The sequence below is a fragment of the Oxyura jamaicensis genome, chromosome 4, assembly GCF_011077185.1.
Source record: "Oxyura jamaicensis isolate SHBP4307 breed ruddy duck chromosome 4, BPBGC_Ojam_1.0, whole genome shotgun sequence".
Lineage (NCBI taxonomy): Eukaryota > Metazoa > Chordata > Aves > Anseriformes > Anatidae > Oxyura > Oxyura jamaicensis.
In genome coordinates, this window is record NC_048896.1 from 86,339,846 (window position 1) to 86,358,491 (window position 18,646).

The window sequence follows — 18,646 nt, forward strand, 5'->3', positions numbered from 1 at the left end:
GCAGCTGAAAATGTTCCTAGCTAAAATCTCACATTTTTCAAAGCTGGGGGCATACTGCATGTCCCTGAGAAAGCAGAAATCTAGGGTGAGGACCTTTTTGAAATTTCTAGGTGAGTAGGAAGCCAAGTCGCTCAAAACTGCTTATTGAAATTGGCCCATAGTTTTCTTTAAGGTCTTTCAAAATCCCAAGATGAACAAAACAAATCTGTCATCCAGTTGCATATTTCTGACAGGAACCAACAGCAGAATCTTAAAGAAAATAGAAAATGAACAGGGAAAGGCACTATGAAGTTTCCCCCAATATATACTCCCACCTTCTAACAAAATGAAATTCAGAGACTTCCAGAGTATCTGTAGCCTTATTTTTAATGATTCATTTTTATTTTTTTTTTAATGAATGCATCTTTGAGCATTTTTAAGCTTTCACAGTCCACATCATACAGAAGCAATGTTAGAATGGCAGTGTTTCTGCCCGGCAACAACTTCCTTCCTTGTATGTTCTAAAAACCCCGTGTGATCATTTCAGTTGCTGCCCTACAGGTCTCATCCTGGGAGAAATAACAAATAGTTGTTTCTTACTCACTTTCCCTATGATATCTGTAGTTTTCTGTGTTTCTTTCTGTTCATGCTCCCTTTATCTAGAAACTGTTCTGTGCTTTTGATCATCTCCAGTAACCTTCTCTGTATTCTATACCTAAGACAGATGAAGCACTATTCAAAACATGAATACACAGTGGATTATAGAGTGACATAATGATATTTTCTGATTTTTTCACTGTAACCTTCCTATTAATTGTTTAATACACCATCTGCCTTTTTGACCGCTGCTGAACATTGAGTTGACATTTATTTGAACTATCCAAATGCCTAACAAAAATGCTAAAGTATTTCTCCCAAGTGGCAATAGCTAATTTACAGCCCATTTTTTCTGTAGTTTAGTTAGATTCTTTCCCTTCTCCCCCTTTCCTCCCATTATTTGGCACAAATCAACACTGAATTTTCATCTCTGTATTAGAGATCTTTCAACATCATTACATCATCTTGCAACCTCATGGCCAACTTTTGTGTTTACTAGCCAAAATAATTTCATACTGTCTGTACATGCTTTCTTTTCTCTCTTATTCCTTTTCCAGATTCTTTGTGATTTTTTATCCTAGCCTAAATGTTTTAGGTAAGCTTCAGAATTATAACCCTGTGTTTCCACGCTTTCCTCCACCTGTATCTGGATTTATAAGTAACAGCATGTGTGGTATCAGATATATAGTAAATTTAAAGGAATATTTGGAAGGAAACTGAATAAACAGAAGTGCTCTGTGTGAAAATGCTCATATCTGAGATTATACCTGAAAGTAGTTTCAGACCAAATTAATCTGATTTCTCTTACCTATTTGCAATTGGTGACGCCAAATAAGTCTACCAGAGTCAAAACTGTTGATAACTGTGGGAACTGACAGAAGAAAAAAAGTAGATCTATTCATAGGAAATTCACTGCCACCACAGCACCAGCTCCATGCCACCGAAGTCTGAGATTAAAGAGAAGGGGAGAGAATCAGGGCAAAATGCTGCACACAGCAATAGGTTTGATCATCAAGGACTCTGGTGACTGGGAGACCAGAGACACCTTTTGTCATTTAGCAAAAATGCTGCCATTAAATTAAGGTTAGAAAACTATTTTCCTCTTTTATTTATGGCTCCAGGTACATTGTTCAGCATGTGTAAGTATTCTTGTGAAAGTAAAGGATTTCTTGTTTCCCTGAGCTTTTTAAGTGGCTCATCACTTACTCTGATACCTGAACTCCATTCCCTGTGAACATTTGTTTTATAAAGCACACTTTATTTAAACAATTATATATTATTCCCCTTCTCCTTTGGATACTTACTTCATTGCATACAGAATACTTTGATGCTTCAGCAAAGAAGCAATGTGCACCAGGCAGTGCCATTTTTTCTTATCCTTCCAAAGCAACACTTCATATTTTCTGATTTATCCTTTATAGATATTTCTGTAGCATTGAATACCATAATCTGTGAGCATTTCGTGAGCTCTAATGAGTTCTCCTAGTATCATCCTGGGAGATGCTGTAGACTTCAGACTGCCTCACCAACCAATCCCTTTCAGGCTCCTAACAAAGTGAACAAGACTGTGAAAAATAAGGTAATTAAATAACAGCAGTTCAGCATTGTGCAGCTTGTTGTAAAAAGGAAAGAAAATCTATAACATTCAGCTCTTTGGTGTTCTGCAGTGAAGTGCATAGTAATTGTAATGCATAAGACAGATACTGTCATGTTATCAATACACAACTTTGAATTTGTTCCAGTTCTCACTAATCAGAACAAATATTCACGTTAAAATCCATTAATTTAATCCATTAAAGGTTATAAAAAATTCAGAGGATGCTGGACCATTCAGAACCTCAGCACTTACAGAAGTACTGTAATTGGGATATCCTCACAGTTCACTGAAATGCTTTGTACCAAAGAAGCTTTCCACCACTGGCATAGCAGTTATTTAGAAATATTCCTTTTATGGCTCATTTTTATGCCTTTAAAAATGAACTCAGAACAAAAACACTTGGCCGTAGTATAGTTTTACAGGTGAAATATATAAACTTGTGGGCAAGTCACAACAAATAAAATCTTATTCACTTGGATCATGTCTGAGTAACTATTTTCAAGACCTATTTTGATAGATTTATAGGTAGAGAGTTGTGTATTGCTATCTCTTCTTGTGAGTGCAACTCTGACTGTATAGATGACACAGGTTTTCCAGGATTTCAGTGCTATATTCCTGCATATAAACAATCAAACAAATAATCTTATTTCTTATTATTCTCACCCTTTTAACTAAAGTTATATGCCCACTAATTTTGGCCCTTCTTCCTCTCATACCTTCATCTATTAAAAAAAAGTGCAAATTATACATTTTCAGCTTGTATGTCTCATTCAGGACTAAAAGAAACATTTGTGTATATAACATACATATGAACTCTGGCATCACTTGCACCCCTGAGGAGACGTCTCCACTGGTGACCTGCACTGCTGACTTCCCTGCACAGGAAGGGTGTGAAAGAAAAAGAGAAAATGCTTCCCTCTATTACACAGTCTTAGATCAAACTCAGCAGCCCATGGGTATTATAAACACTGTTACTTAGCAAGGATGAATCCAAAAAAAAAAAAAAAAGTCAATTACCTCTTTCTCTGAACACATTAATGGCAATATGTCTACGCTCTTTCATGGCTCTGGAATGGACTCTTCTAGTCTTATAACTTTTGCTGTAGGATTTTTATTGGGTTCTACTTCCAGTTAGAAATGGGATAAAAAATGAGTAGAAAATGCCATTGAATTAGCTCACAGATGTTTAATGCAGAGTAACTTCTACTACATTAAGTAATAATAGCATTTTTAAAAAATGCAATACTATTTATTTACATGATGCTGTGAGAGTCAAGCTTGTAGGTTAGCATTGAGTTAGCAATCCTTCCTCAGTCTGCAGCAACATTTCCCCTTACTAAAGTAGTATCAGTCCCAGAACTTGACACTTCCCTAGCAGGTGAGTGGCTTGTTTAATGTTAGAAAAGCTATATTTTAAGGATTATAATTTATGACTGAGGAGAAAAACTGCCCATCTAAGGCAAAAATTCTTCTTGTGTTACCTGTGAAAGTACTAGTCTACACAGGAGATTTTTTAATGCAAACAACAGTTCATTGTCAGTGCAAGTAACATAATGGAAATAACAGTATCCACTTCATAAAAATTATAGAATCATAAAATCATAAAATCATAGAATCATGGAATCATCTAGTTCCAGCTACTTACAGAAGGCGAGCAAGAAAAGACACAAACATCTGTGTCCTACCTGTGCAACAATTAAGAAGTTCCCAAGGATCTTCTGATTGAGATTGCTTTAGCAACTGCACATTATTGTAGAGAACCAAAAATCTGTTTAGTCTCCTTACAAGTATAATTGTGACCTTGTGAATCTACCAGTTAAAGCAAAATGGGAACTCTTTCTCCGTGCTTTTTCTATCTTGTGAGGGCTGTCTATTTTTGCTACAGACAACACCAAGGTAAGCTGTGAGTGTGATCCAGAATTTCTGGTACAGTTTTAAAAGTATTACATTAATTTTCTGAATAGTCAGAAGAAGATGAGGAGAAAAAGATGAGTTCAGAAAGGAAAGAGCTGAGGGCATACTAGCTTATCATCTGCTGCCATCAGCTCAAAAATATCCATATCTGATGTATATGCAGAGACATCCCACTATCATTCATTTGATCTTAGGACTCTTACCTCACTTTTCCTCTCCTTTCCCACCTCTACCTAGCTTCACACAAGAAGGTATTAAGTGCTTTTATCTAATTGTTGGCCATGTCATAGAAATTGGTCCAACCAGCATTTTCAAAAACAGAGAGTTTACTGAGTACCTTCCAAATTAAATCTTTAAGCATTATAAAAGGATAGCTCTAGACATAAGGTGGTTGATTTTTGTTGTTGTTGTCTTTTATTTGTTTTGTAATTTGCTTAGACAATGGAATAAAACTTGATACATATTCATACATATAAAGGATTTCTGCATGGTTTGGTTTTTGGGTGAATCTTTGTGGAGCCAGGAGTGGGACTTCATGATTCTTGTGGCTCCCTTCCAACTCAGGACATTTTATGATTCTATGATTCATACTAATGAACCATATTTTCCCTCTACGTTTGTAAGGCCAACAGTGTTAAAATCTCCAAAATGAACTAGTTAAATTCAGAGAACAGAAGGATATTGGTCCTCATGAACTTTAGTATACACAGTAATAACTCTTTTTAATATAGTACTATGATTTTTATGTTAAAATGGATCCCTGTCTAGACATGTACTAAATCTCTGAAGCAGTAGTTAGTAAAGCATGAACAGTAAATTGCACAGTTCAGCTTTGAGGCTGGCCATTTTCCTACTTTATTGAAATACTGCAATGTAGAGAGATACAGAGAGTAAATGTGAGACACTGTAGTATGAGGAAAGAACTCTGACAGCCTTATTGATTCCCTCTTTTTTCTCATTCTTTTATTATCCACTCTTTAGCAGTCTAGTCAAGGGTTCTTAAAATTGCAGCAGGTTCCAAAATACCATAGATTTCTAAAGTTTACACTATAACTGCAAAACCAATTTGCTTCCCCCTCCCTGCCCCTTCTGCTTTTCCCCCTCTTTATTCCTCAGGGCACAATTGCTAGTGTTGTATCTTCAATATTCTGCAATAAAGCCATGAAGCTGATACCAAGCTGGATATCTGGGAGCATTAATCAACAATACAGCAGCTCACTCACTCACTTGGATTGAGCTCTGGGTCTACCAGCTCCATCAAACAAACTAGCAACTCTAACAAAATCTACCTCCAGATTGGGCCACTTTGGGAAAGAGGAGTAGGGAAAATGATGGTGGCAGCAGGGAAGATCAGAAGGGAAGATCTGTTTAGAGCAAACCCCATATTCCCAGCTGCTGCATTGTGTTAGGCTTGCAGGATGATCCCAGAAGGAGTCAATATGGATCAAAACTGGCTTCCCACAGATATTCCTTTCAGAAGCTCAAATTAATCCACCTGCCCTTCAGCACAGTCCTTGCCCTGATAAGCCTGTCATTACCTGTACAATAAATAAATAAATAAATAAATAAATAACATTTTTTAAAGTTTCACTTTTTCCACAACCCAGGAGCTAAATAACTATTTAACGGCCAACTCTGCCTCTGTCAGATTCAATGTTATATGTACAGGTCTCTCAAAGCCCATGGGCACAGGCAATCTGTGAGACAGTTTTCCTAGGGCTGGCTATTGAGTAAAAATAATGATAAATATTTCCTCATCTTTTTATTTCTCTGGAAACTTGGGAGAAAGACAATTACAAAGAGAAACAGCTTTTGATTCTTCTTTGTCGTCTTACCAGCAATAGAATTGCCTTTTAAGTTCAAGTCAGTTAAAGCTGAAAAAATCACTGACATTCTGAGGGCCAAAACTGACATGTAACACCTTTCTTCATGCAACTGATGCCTGAGTAATAAATAAGTTACTTTGTAGAAGACTGCATGAAGGAGAGAAGTTGAATTTGGAGGGAAAACACAATCCGACCCACTTTTTCTGTGAAATCCAAGCAGTTTTGATGAAGGAACCACAAAAAATGTCATGAGTTTAGTACTGTGATACATTTTCACACAGTATATTTGATAAAACTAGGAATGTCATAGACATTAGGTTGCTTTGATGGAGGTATTTTGTACTTTCAAAGGGCATGCTCCATACTTGATGCCAATGGTCTGTCTCCTGACAGTGGTGTGGGGTTTTCGCTATTTATGGATTTTTTATGTACAATTCTTTTTTGTTTGAAAACTTATTCGGAAAAGCATGTATCACTGAATAGTGTGCATATACACAGCCTCCAAACTGGAGTTACTGGACAGCAAACTCCCACCCAGCTGTTGAATTTTCCCAGCTGCTTTTGCTGTTATTAACCTGAAGGTTACCACCATAACAGGCGACTTTCTCAGGAAAGCAGGAATCAGCTTTACTCCCTTCAGAGAAAAAATTAAGAATTACAGAACAAGTCAAGGTGGTTCAACTTAACGCTATTAAGAAGGCTTAGGAGAATGTTATGAAATTAAATATACCCAAGGAGACTTGATAGGAGAGAATGTCAGTTTGTAAACTTATATCACTTTCAGATATAATTTGAGAAGCTCATGCAGCCAGCCTTGCACTAAAGCAGGTTTTGAGTCAGACACCATCCTCTGCATCTGAAATTCAGGCCAGTAACCATCTGATCATGGGACAGCAGGGAAGGCAGAGGGACTACTTTTATCTTGGGTCATTACAGCTATTTTTCTGCCGTGACTGTGCATTTTAATAACTGTTCTTTTACAAAAAGCAATTAGTATGCTGAAGAGCTTGACAGACACATAGAGAACCAGTATGAACCAGTATTTTTCTTATCTGTTTGAAGGAGAGGATGGCATGATGAGTGAGTTGAAATCTCCCTGACAAGATGGACAGACAAAGATATAAAAGAGAGAATTTATAAAGGTACCAGGGATTTTTAAAAGGTACCACAGTTGTAAACCTTTGAAAGGCAGGAAGGAAATGTTGTAAAAGAAGAGAAAAGATACCTAAGAGATACCTAAGATAGGCTTTTTTTTTAAAAAAAAAAAAAAAAAGGCTGATATCTGCGAGAAAGTGATCCAGTAACCACCTTGAAAACGTTCACAGACCCACCCTAATGGAAGCTCCTAACCAACATGACAGCAGTGAAAGAAAGCAGTGTGCAGGGTTTTCTTTCTGCAGAGACCTTTCTCAGACAAAGTAAGTAGCAACAGTGTTTTAAAAACCCTTGCAAATGTGTCTGTCCTTCTGTTTGCTTACATCCATTGGAAAACCCATATATGTTATATTGTCTTCCCAACCTGTCTGGGGCGAAAGGAAGCTCATATTAAAACACTTCAGGAGCTCTCTGTTAATGCAGAAATTAGGTAGTTGCACTGAGCTCTCCACTTCCAGGAGCTGGTGATGGTGGTGTAACTGCACTGCCAGCCTCCTGTTCCTTCCTCACCCTTATTTTCTGTGTGAATTTTCCTTTTGCAATAGTCTGGTGTGCAGACCTGTTAGCAAGTTAATACATTTCCATGACTCATACAGTTTACAAATCCCACTAGCTGATATGTTGATAACTTTTGATGCAGACAGAGCTACATAATACATACAAAATAACAAGTAGTAAAAATGTTGATTATAAATGCTACATCCTGCGTTTGTAACTCAGGAACACATATCTGAGGTTGCTCTTAAAAGTACTGCATATACTTAAGTATGCACCCAGCTTTACCCATGTGGACTGTCCTTTAGGGTGCACCTGCACTAGTGGTTTCATTCAGAGCAGGTGTCCAAGGTGTCCCCACTCACTGTGCTTTGGTTCATGCAGTGGAGAAGTTTTGGAGAAGGTGATCTGTGTTCCTGCCAGGTGTACTGAAACCTAACACAGGTATTGAGCCCATAGGAGCAGAGCTGAACAAGAACAGCCCTCTGTGCCCACCCACGGTGACCCATGTGTAAACCTCTGTTCCCACCAACTTGCACCACCTGCTCACAGAGGTCCACATTCAGAGCTGGCCACAGCATTATCTCTCTGTCACTGGCATGGAGACTGAGACATCCATAACACCAGTAAAGCCTCTGGGCTGTAACACATGAATTTCATAATTCCAGTATGAGTTCTGCTGAAATAAGGTTATTCAGAGCTCGTATGGAGATGGACACCACTATTGTTTTGTCATGGCAAAGAGTAGATTTCAAGTCCCACCCTTGATTTCTTGCTTCTCAGGCTATGTGTATTATTATGCACAAATTCCCAGGTCAGGAGAGAGAAACCCAGCACTTGCACTTTTTGGTCTGTTCCCTGTCACTTCTCATTCTGTGTCCTATTTGTCACACCTGCCCATTGCTCTGCTTTTTCCTTAGGGCTGATGTTACAGAAAACCTTAAAATATTATTATTGTTACAGAAATATTACTGGGATGAAAATAATTATGCAGCTAAAAACCAGCACATATATGCAAGAGTAAGGTTCTGTAAACGCCAGAATTAATTACACATGGATTTTTTGTTTGTTATATTTTATGTAGTCACAGATTTTGTTTTCATCCTTTACTGTTTAAGCAATAACTTTTAATCCTGAATTGTCATAAGAGAGAAACCCTAATATTCTTTTAGGTAATCTTACTGCCATCAACAATCCAATTAAATTCATATGGTCTATTCATGGAATAAGATAAAAATAAAACCAATCATCAAAGTCTTTTCTGGCCCTTTTTTAAATGAGCCAGGCCACAGTTGTTCTTTCTTATTCTAAATTTCTTCGTGTGTCATATAGTCTAAGAAAAGTAGGTAAGAATAATAATGTCAGCCTATATCATCTTCTCCACATTCTCTTGGAGTAAGAGAAGTTGTGTTTCCTGCTGCTTTCCTGAGGGACATAACAAAAGGTCCATGATAGGGTCAGCCTCCCAGTCTTTGCACCAAGTTGTTTGTTAGGTCTTTTGCCTTACTGATCAGGGAAATTGTATATAGCTGAGAAGTGGGGTGAAAAATTCTTGAATGACTTCTTCATTTACAGCACGGTACAATTGGTACCTGCAATACATGGTATTTAGTTGTAAAACTCACATTTCCTTACAGAATTGCACAAAGTTCAGCCTCTTCAAGATTTGAGTCCTATTAAATGCTGAGATGGCAATCAGAAGGCAAGAGTTAACAAAAAATTAAATAACAGTAAAAGAACAAACATAAAATCCAGCCCTGGATCCTAGCTATTATTTTAGGAACCAAAAACAAACAAACAAAAAAACAACCTAGGATGAACAAACAGATAGAAAATGATTACTGATTTAGTTTCCCCAAAGCAGTGAGAGAATTAAACAGCACATCCACAAGGTGCTTTAAGGACTGCAGCATTCCAACTCCCTTACCTCCTAGTTTAAATTTTCACACTGCTTAAATCCCAAGCCTGTTCTTGCAAAGCAACTCTTTGGACTTGGGTGGTTTTCACACCAGTATTACAGAGCAGAAATTCATTTAATAGCTCAGAAGACTTCCAGTCTTCTTTTTTTTCCCTCTCAGTTTAACTGTACTAAGTTTGGACATTATAATCACAATCCTGTTTGCCTTTGAGCTATTTGAGATGGTGAATGACTGAAAAGTACCAGGGCACGGAGTGCCACCATAGAAGAACTAACCTGACAGCAGTTCTGGCATAATTTCTTTACAAGAAGGATATTATGGAATAAATTGCTTGGGGCAATCAGGCAGCGAAGCAGACAAATCTCCTAAATCAGCTCTGAAATTTAAACTGGTCATTTGAAGGTGGGAGTAATGATGGGGTTTGATCACACTGGTTAGATATGTCATTTAAGTTCATGATAAATAAATGGACTGATCTCAAAGTGCACAATAGCAACTGGGGCAGCAGAAGGAAAACCTGGGGATGACAAGAGGAGGAGGAAATAACAGTACTCCTCTCTGAGTCTGGCACCCAGCTGTGAAACAATCCTGTTTAAATACTGCCAGCAGCCAGCTCTGCAGTCTCCAGATAAAGATAACTTGATTTTACATGCTTCTTTTGCAGGGGGCAGTTTTATGCTTCCTTGCTCAGTTCTCATCTTACTGGAAAGCTAAGCTAGAAGGGGAGGTTGGTATTTTTGTTTTTGTGGTTTTCTCTCTCTCTCTTTCTCTCTTTTTATTTATTTATTTATTTATTTTTACAGAGTTTGAAGGGCATTAGTTCTTGCCCTTTTAGCTTGGTAATCGAATCTCAGAGCATGGTACATTACCTTCCTGACTGCACAGATAGTCTGTGCGGTCGTGGTCAGATATAGTTGTCATCTCAACAATTCAGCACCTCCTCAGATGAGTAATGAGTGGGTGTTAGGAAGAAATTGGGATTTTTACTGCCTGTAGAGCATGGTCCGAAGCTTTAGTAAGGAGCCATTGAGGGAAAGACACAGGCACAGAAAGCAAATAAACTCCAACTGAGAAACCATCTGAGGTGTGTTCAAATATTTGAGTGAGTTCAAAATGATAAGAGGAATGTGTGGACATAGAAAGGATATGACTATATTTTTATGACAATATAAAAGAAAAATAAACTGCTCTATGAAATGATTTATCTCCACGTGGTGGTTTTACTTTGCTGGGCAGCTGAATTCCACCACGACTGCTCTCTCACTCCCTCTCCTTAGACGAAGAGTAGGAGAAGAAAGTATGCTGGAAAGAAAAACAACAACAACAACAACAACAACAACAAAACTCACAGGCTGAGATAAGGATAATTTTATTAAAGGAAAAATGAAGAGGGGAAAAAAAAAAAAAAAAAAAAAAGTAAAGGCCACATTGAAGCACAGAGAGAGAGAAAATAAATTACTCTCTAATTCCTATCAATGAGCAATGTTCAGCTGCATCCTGGGAAGGAGGGCCTCAATACATGTTGTTTGGAAAGACAGACATCTTCATAAAGAGAGTCACCCCCCTCTCCTTCCTCTTTCCCACCTCTTATTGCTGAGTGTGACACCATATGGTATGGAATATCCCTTTGGTTGGTTTATCAGCTGCCCTGGTGGTGTCTTTTGGGGTGCTTGCAGGAAGTCCTGATGCTGTGCCAGCACTGCTCAACAATAGACACAACGCTGATGTGATACCAGTGCTGTTCTAGCTATAAGTGCAGCGCACAGCACTGTATGGGCTGCTGCAGAAAAAGCTACCTAAATCCCAGCCAGACCCAGCACACTCCAAATCTTAACTAAGCCCTTGCATCCTTAGAAGTTTTTTTCTTCAATTATGTAAAACCAACTCAAGTATTTTATTTTCCTTCTATCAGGTTATTTTCTAGACCACAAGCTGATTCCCTTTTGCCTGTCCTCTATAAGAGAAGTAAAAATAACTCTAAGTTCTTCCCATTTACTTAATGATTTACAACACTAGCCCCAAAGTCTCATTTCCAACATAGCAAGGGCATTTTTCAGCCTTTGTAGCTTGCTCTGGACTTTAAACATCCCCAAAGTCTGTTTACATTATTTGTTTGGATTTGTTCTTTTCAGAACATAATGCGCTTTGAATATGCCAGTTTCAGAGTGAAATTCTCATCCACTTTAAAATTCAAACAAGCTATTTTCAACCTTAGCTCTTGATTACAATCACTGAAAACAAGAGAAGCCAAGGAAGAAAACATAAGCTCTGTTGCTTTAGTAATGACGAGTTATTCTCCTTCCCCTCACACAACCCATTGCTGCTTGCACCTATTCCTGCCCAAGCCTTTTTCCTGCTCCTTTTTTCCAGCAGCTCAGTCACAAAGTGCTCATTCCTAACTATGCTTCAGGAGGCCTGCTTCGTCCTCCCTGCTGCTCAAACATTTGCTATCTTCAGCTTTCCTTGGAGACTTTCCAAAGGTACATTTACATTTCCTAACACAGCACTTCCAGCTCGGGGGGTTTTCTCATATGTCACTGTCCTTTTAACACTGCTGCCACATAGCACTTTCAGCATGAGAAATACAGCACTTACACCTTAACTCACCTTGCTCATGGAGCTCTTCCACACTTGACATATTAGTAAAAGAGAATTGGCATTCAAACTGATGTTCTAAATTATCTCATTTTCCCTCCACCCATGCACTCATACGATTATTGTTGGTTTCGTGGAGAGAGAGAATTGTTGTCACACAGGACTCTGATGGTAATAATTGTGGTAAACAGCCCCATGGTGAGGTCGCAGGATCTGAAATCTGCTTTCCCCACCTCTTCCTTCCTTGTCCCCAGGGTGTGCTGCTAAGTGCTGGCTGCTAGATGAAGTGTAGCATGAGAAGATCCGCGTCATGATGGAAATGCAACTCTCTCAGGATTAGAAGATTCCTCTTCATTCAGCTCTGGGATATGAGCAATAAAATGGTGATGTTTGAGTCTCATCCATGAGGATGGCAGTGAACAGCACACACAGCCAGGAGAAGACATTTTTTTTAATAAATGCTCTATTTTGCTGTAGATATATGAGAAAATAAGTAGTCACAGCTCAAGGGCTAAAGAAACACGTTATAAATTGTTATAATTATTTACTATGACAGTCAGCAGAGAGCAGTTTGAACAAAGGAAGTATTTATGGGGAAGACAACACACCAGCTGGAGCATGCTCTGTTTCACTGAATACTCCACCCTCAAGGAGGGAGTCATCTGCCCTATGTGCAAGCACCCTTTGGGCAGAAGACATTTCTTTTTCTTTCCTCTGAGATGAGGATATGAGCAGAGCCAGGAGCTTTCTCCCTGTGACTCTTTGAGCTTCTCTCCAGCTCGTACCCTGTGCATGGCAACATGCACAGAGACCCCTTCCTTGCCCGCTGTGGTGGTTTTACCGTGCTAGGCAGCTGAACACCACAACTGCTCTCTCACTCCCCCTGTTCAGATGAGGAGGGGAAGAAGTAAAGGAAAGAACAACTCACGGGTTGAGATAAGGATAATTTAATTAAAGAGAAAAAATATTATTAAGGAAATATTATTAATTAAACAGTTCCACTAAAGGGAAAAAAGGGAAAGGGGAAGAGGGAGGGGGAAGGGAATAACAAAACAAAACAGGTAAAGGCTATGTGGAAGTGCAGAGGAAATAAATTACTCTCTACTTCCCACAAATGTGTGATGCTTGACCACGTCCTTGAAGCAGGGCCTCAACACACGTAGCCGGTGTTTGGGAGGAGGAGAGGACAGACATTTTCGCAACGAGAGCCCACCCCTCCCCTCTTCCTTTTTCCACCTTTTATTGCTGAGTGTGACATCATATGGTATGGAATAGCCCTTTGGTTGGTTTAGGTCAGCTGCCCTGGTGATGTTTCTTTCTCACTTTTTTGCCCACCCCCTAGGAGGGTCCGAGAGAGTCCTGATGCTGTGCCAGCACTGCTCAGCAGCAGACACAACACTGGTGTGATACCACTGCTGCTCTAGCTCCAAGTGCAGAGCGCAGCACTGTATGGGCTGCTGCAGGGAAAGTTAACATCCCAGCCAGACCCCGTACACCCGCCTCCCATCCCAGCTCACTTTTGCCTCCTGTCCTTTCTGTGCTGCAATGTTGCTACCACCACCATAGTTTCTACCTTTTCCATATGTGCTAAAAAAAAAAAAAAAAAAAAAAAAAAAAAAAAAAAAAGCGACAGGGAAGGAAAAGAAAGTAATCCCACACTGATGATGCAGGAGCAAGGATGTGATGTGGGGTTAGGGATTCCAGTTGCACACTGGTGCTGAATTCAGGTACCAGAGCAGATCCAGCCTGTGAAAAAAGTTCTTTTATTTTTATTATTATTTTCAGGAACTATTTTCAAAATATTAATTTTAAAGGAAAAAAATCTCCCTGCTAATTGATCAGTTAAATTCATGTAGCCTACAATCAGTTTCAAAAGGTCTTAACATTTCAGAAATACACTGGTCCCATTTTTCAATATGAATCCCTTCTTCAAAATAACAGGCTTAGGGTTTGGGGTTTTGAGGTAATGGGGAAATAAAGGTGAGCATGCAGTCCAGAGATTTTTAAAGATTTAAATCTTATGTTTGTATGATGCTGATTTCTTTTTGCTTTGGATTTTTGGTTGATAAATGGTTTGTGAGACTTCAGCTCTTTCCTTCAATTTCAGACAGAGCAGCCCTCAGCATTTTAATTATTCTTTGTTTGAAAATATTAGGAGAACCATTTTCTCCCTGGATTTCCCAAGAAGTTCCTGTATATGATAGGGCAATTACAAAGGAATTATTTGCTACAAGGATTGTCCAGACGAGTCCATGCTCATAGTTACAAGCAATGAGCTTCATTAGGCAATGAAGTGACTGAGTCATGGCTATCCCAGCTAGCACTGCACACTAAAGAATGATTTGCCAATGCATCCAGAGGTATTTGAGGTATCATGGAGTACAGCAACAAGCTGAATAAAATTTTAGTCTCCTGGGTATGATTTGCTGCAGTTTTTGTCACATTAATTCCAGATAAATGAAAGTTATTTATATGTGTGTGTGTTTTACACAGCCTTCTATATATATGTTTATATAGCTAAAATCTATTATACTTGTACCTACACTATGAACACAGTAAGCACTTTCCAGCCCCTTAAATTATACCACTACAGAGTATGCAGAGGTCTACTTTTTATGATGGATTGACAGCAAGATTAATTTTATATAATTAACAAAGCAATCGTACTGCTGCCAGCTTAGAGATTTTTACATTTGCAATGCAGAAAATAGGTCCATATAGGGCACCAAAAAGCCTGGAAAAAGGGAAGCAATTTGGATTTCCTGAAGAAAGAATGGTATTTATTTACATTGACAGAGGAATATAGCAGTCACTAACACGCTTTTATGTTCATGGAGGCTTGCTTTATTTGAACACCACTGAATTTTAACATGAAGGCAAATTTAAACATTGTAACTTCACAGGCACAGAAGCTGAGCCTGATGTTATAACTTGCTGTGATTTATTGCCATGGTGGGATGGAAACCCCTATCTTATTTACAACTTCTTTTGTGGGGTGGGGATTTTGTTTTCAATATTTTGAATACTGGGAAATCAAAGTCCACTGGGCAGGAAGAGGCCAGCTGATGAGATTTCCCCAAATTAGTGCGTGGCTGTTTAGATTGATTTGGTATTTGTTTTATAATGGGACTGCAGAAAATTTCAAGCTAAACAGCAAGATCCCTGCGTGAGAAGGCAAGTGAACATAAACTAATAATAATAACAATAATTACATCCAGCTGGAATTCAAATTCCCTTCTGAGCTCCATCAGTGCTGTTCATTAAGTGATGTAGAGTTACAGCTTTTAACTTCTTCAGTTAGGCAGCAAATGCCAGTGCGACCTCAGGAGGATACATGAGTATCATTACCTCTTGAGGACACCAGCTTTTCACAACATTCCTGAAATATGTGTAGTTGCAAAAAGACTTACAGCTTTTAATTTCTGATTTTCTTAAGGCCTAATCTGCTTTAAAATACCTGATTCTTCAAATTCCCTGTATAGCTCTGTCATACATAGGTAAATATTAGGAATACAAAATAATCTTAATTAGCTAGCATGCTAATATTCTCATAGCACTTTGTAGTCAGTGGAAGGTATTTGAAAAAAGGAGCTATATGCATGCTTTCTCCATTAATGCAGCAAGAAAAGCTGTGTGAAAGTAAATATGAGCTCTCAAGAAAAAAGTGATTATAGTTACATATTAATTTGGTCTTTTTTTTCCAAGCCAATGACAGTGTTTTGTTTCTGTAAGTACATGGCAAGCATATGAGTGCACTGTGGAAAATTTTCAGCTTTCCTGGCAATAAATAAATAAATAAATAATAGAAATACTGCTAACATCCCCCCCATGCTCATGGAGATGACTAGGTGGACAATCTTCCAAAGCATCCCATTGGTAATTTTCCAGCTATCCTTATGTAGAGAGCAGGCATGTGTGATAGAACTGGGACATAACCTATGTAATGTAGAGCTTTCTTAGATGCCATTTAAACAGCCATTGAACAGAATGAATGAAAATGGTAAATAAAATTTTCAGACCATTTTTTTTTCTGTGTTTAACATGATCATTTTCTTTTTTTTTTTTTTTTTGTATTTGTTTTTCTGATTAATTTAGGTAATTGCAGTTCAGTTAAAACATATGATTGGATTTTGAGGCATATAAATCACATTAAAAAAAATCAAGGCAATGTTGGCTGCAGTCCAGTCCAGTTGGGTCGCTATGATCTGATGAGGAAAAATGATGCTATGGTATTAAATTCAACAGAACTGAAAGCAATACTGAAAATTCTATGAACAATGCACTTTTATTTGGATGGAAATTTTTTTAAAAAAAAAAAAAAAAGAGAGAGAGAGAGGCGGACCACAGATAATTTTCTCTTCACATTTTTGTCATATAATAAAGCTGAAAAAATGTTATTAGCTTGAAACATTTTCTAAAGGTTCTTGGTTTCCAAAAAGAAAGAAAACTACAACCCTGCAGTCATTTTGCTTAAAAATACTGAAATCCTTGGATTTGTGAAATATTTTAATGTTGTTAAATCTTCCAGCAATACATACACTTATTATATTAACTTTAGATATATTACACTTGGGTCTAATAACAATACTTGCCATAATACTAAGTGTCTACAGCTGCAAGAACAGACACAGAGTTGTAATCCAGATCACAGAACCTTTTAGAGGAACTTGAGCTACACTTCACACAAACCTATTCACTTGATATAGCTTCATTTTCAGCCACAAATCCTTATACTTCAAGCTGTAACACAGATATCAACAACACCATGGCTGTGCCACAGTGCACCTCTATAGGGGACTGTCAGAGTTACTATCCCTTCATTTCTAAAAGTCTCACTGGGTGAAATAAGAGAAATACAACAACACTGAGCAGGGTGTTGGATGGTGAGCTGGGAGCTGGAGTAAGGGGTCTCAACAAGCTGCTTCAGAGGAAAATCATAATTACAGATCCTCTGAAAACATAAACACCCGAAACAACCCCAAATCCCACATCAATGTTTCTTATTGTATTTGTTATATAATCAGTAACTGTTTTTTTTTTTTTTTTTTTTTTTGTAACAAAACAGAAAAACATGCAACAAGACTGGTAATATAGGGTCTTTTCCTTCCCACTTCGTGCACACACACAAACAACAACAAAAAAAAAGTAGGGAAAATACTATCTTCTTAATGCCTACAAATAACCTACTTTTCTTCAATGTCACAATAAATCCACAGAAATAATAGAAAAGCCAAATAAACACCTTGCTGCAAAATATATGGTTTATGAAAGAGAAGTTTGGCAGGTTCCTTGGCTATAAGAACTATAAGGACATACAGGAAACTTTTGACAAGTACTAGAGGATATTTAATCTAGGAGAACAAAACAAGAGCCATTGGTTAAACTGAAGCCAGTCCCAAATTCAGATCAGATATTAAGCAAACATTTGTAACAGTAAGTTCACATTCTGCCTTCAGATCAAGATGACTTTCTAGAGGATATAGAAAAAGAATGTGAGTTAATGATGGAGTTAATAAGGTGTTTATTAGGAGAATCTCAGTGTCCAGATAAGGTGATGTAAAGGTCTCTTCTGATCTTGAGTTTATTAGTTGTAATATCAAATATATTGTATAAATATTGAATATTCAACACCATCCATTTTGAAGGAAGGTGATCTCATTTCCATGGCAACCTGTAGGCAAGCCAATAGTTGTTCACCAATTCTTTCTCAGATTCTCTATGTCCCCTGAAAACTGCAAATGTGGCCTTTTACTTTAGCTCCAATTTTAGAAACTACTTAATAAAAAATAAAACCTATATTTAAGCCAACCATAACAAATTTTCCTTTTGCATGAAATTTAAGAAGACCTATGCATTTTCACTTTTTTTCTTGAGATGATTCGTTTCTCTTTTGTGATTCATAAATTCCAGCAGATGCAGCAAAAAGTTACATAAAAAGCTTTTTAGGGTAATTATGTCTTCAGCTGGAAATTTTGACATTTGTGATCTCTCTCTTTGATCGCTGCTATTAATATCTCCTTAGCAGATATGATTTGCCCACTTCTGAGAGTTAACTAATTGATAGAAAAAGCTGCTTGAGTTGTGAGAGTTTTTGCTTCTTTATTTCAGTTTAACTGACAAGGTTGTACTGAACAGGATCATTAAATTTCCAGATAATATGATACTCAACAGATGGTGGTAAAAATATGCCTGTGACTAGCAAAAAGCTAGGATTTTTGTCTTTTAGCTAGTATTTAAGTGTTTATTTATAGTGTACAGTTATGTACATTAGTGTAGTGCCTGCAGCTTCCATGCATTTCACCATCCTATTGCTTTACCAGTGGAAGACGTACAAAGCAAAAGCTTTAACACGAGAGAGCTGATGAGTTAAAGAAATGAGCCAGAGAATAAAAATGCAGAAGTAATATACCTGCAATGGTAGACAGCCCATCCAGAGATCACCCCATCCTGTTGTGTGTTAAGAACAGCAGTGTTTTAAATCCAACATCCATAGCCCCATAGAACATCTATGGAGATAGCCAAAATGTACTGCCCTTTGGCAGTGTCCTACACTCTTCATTTACCATACA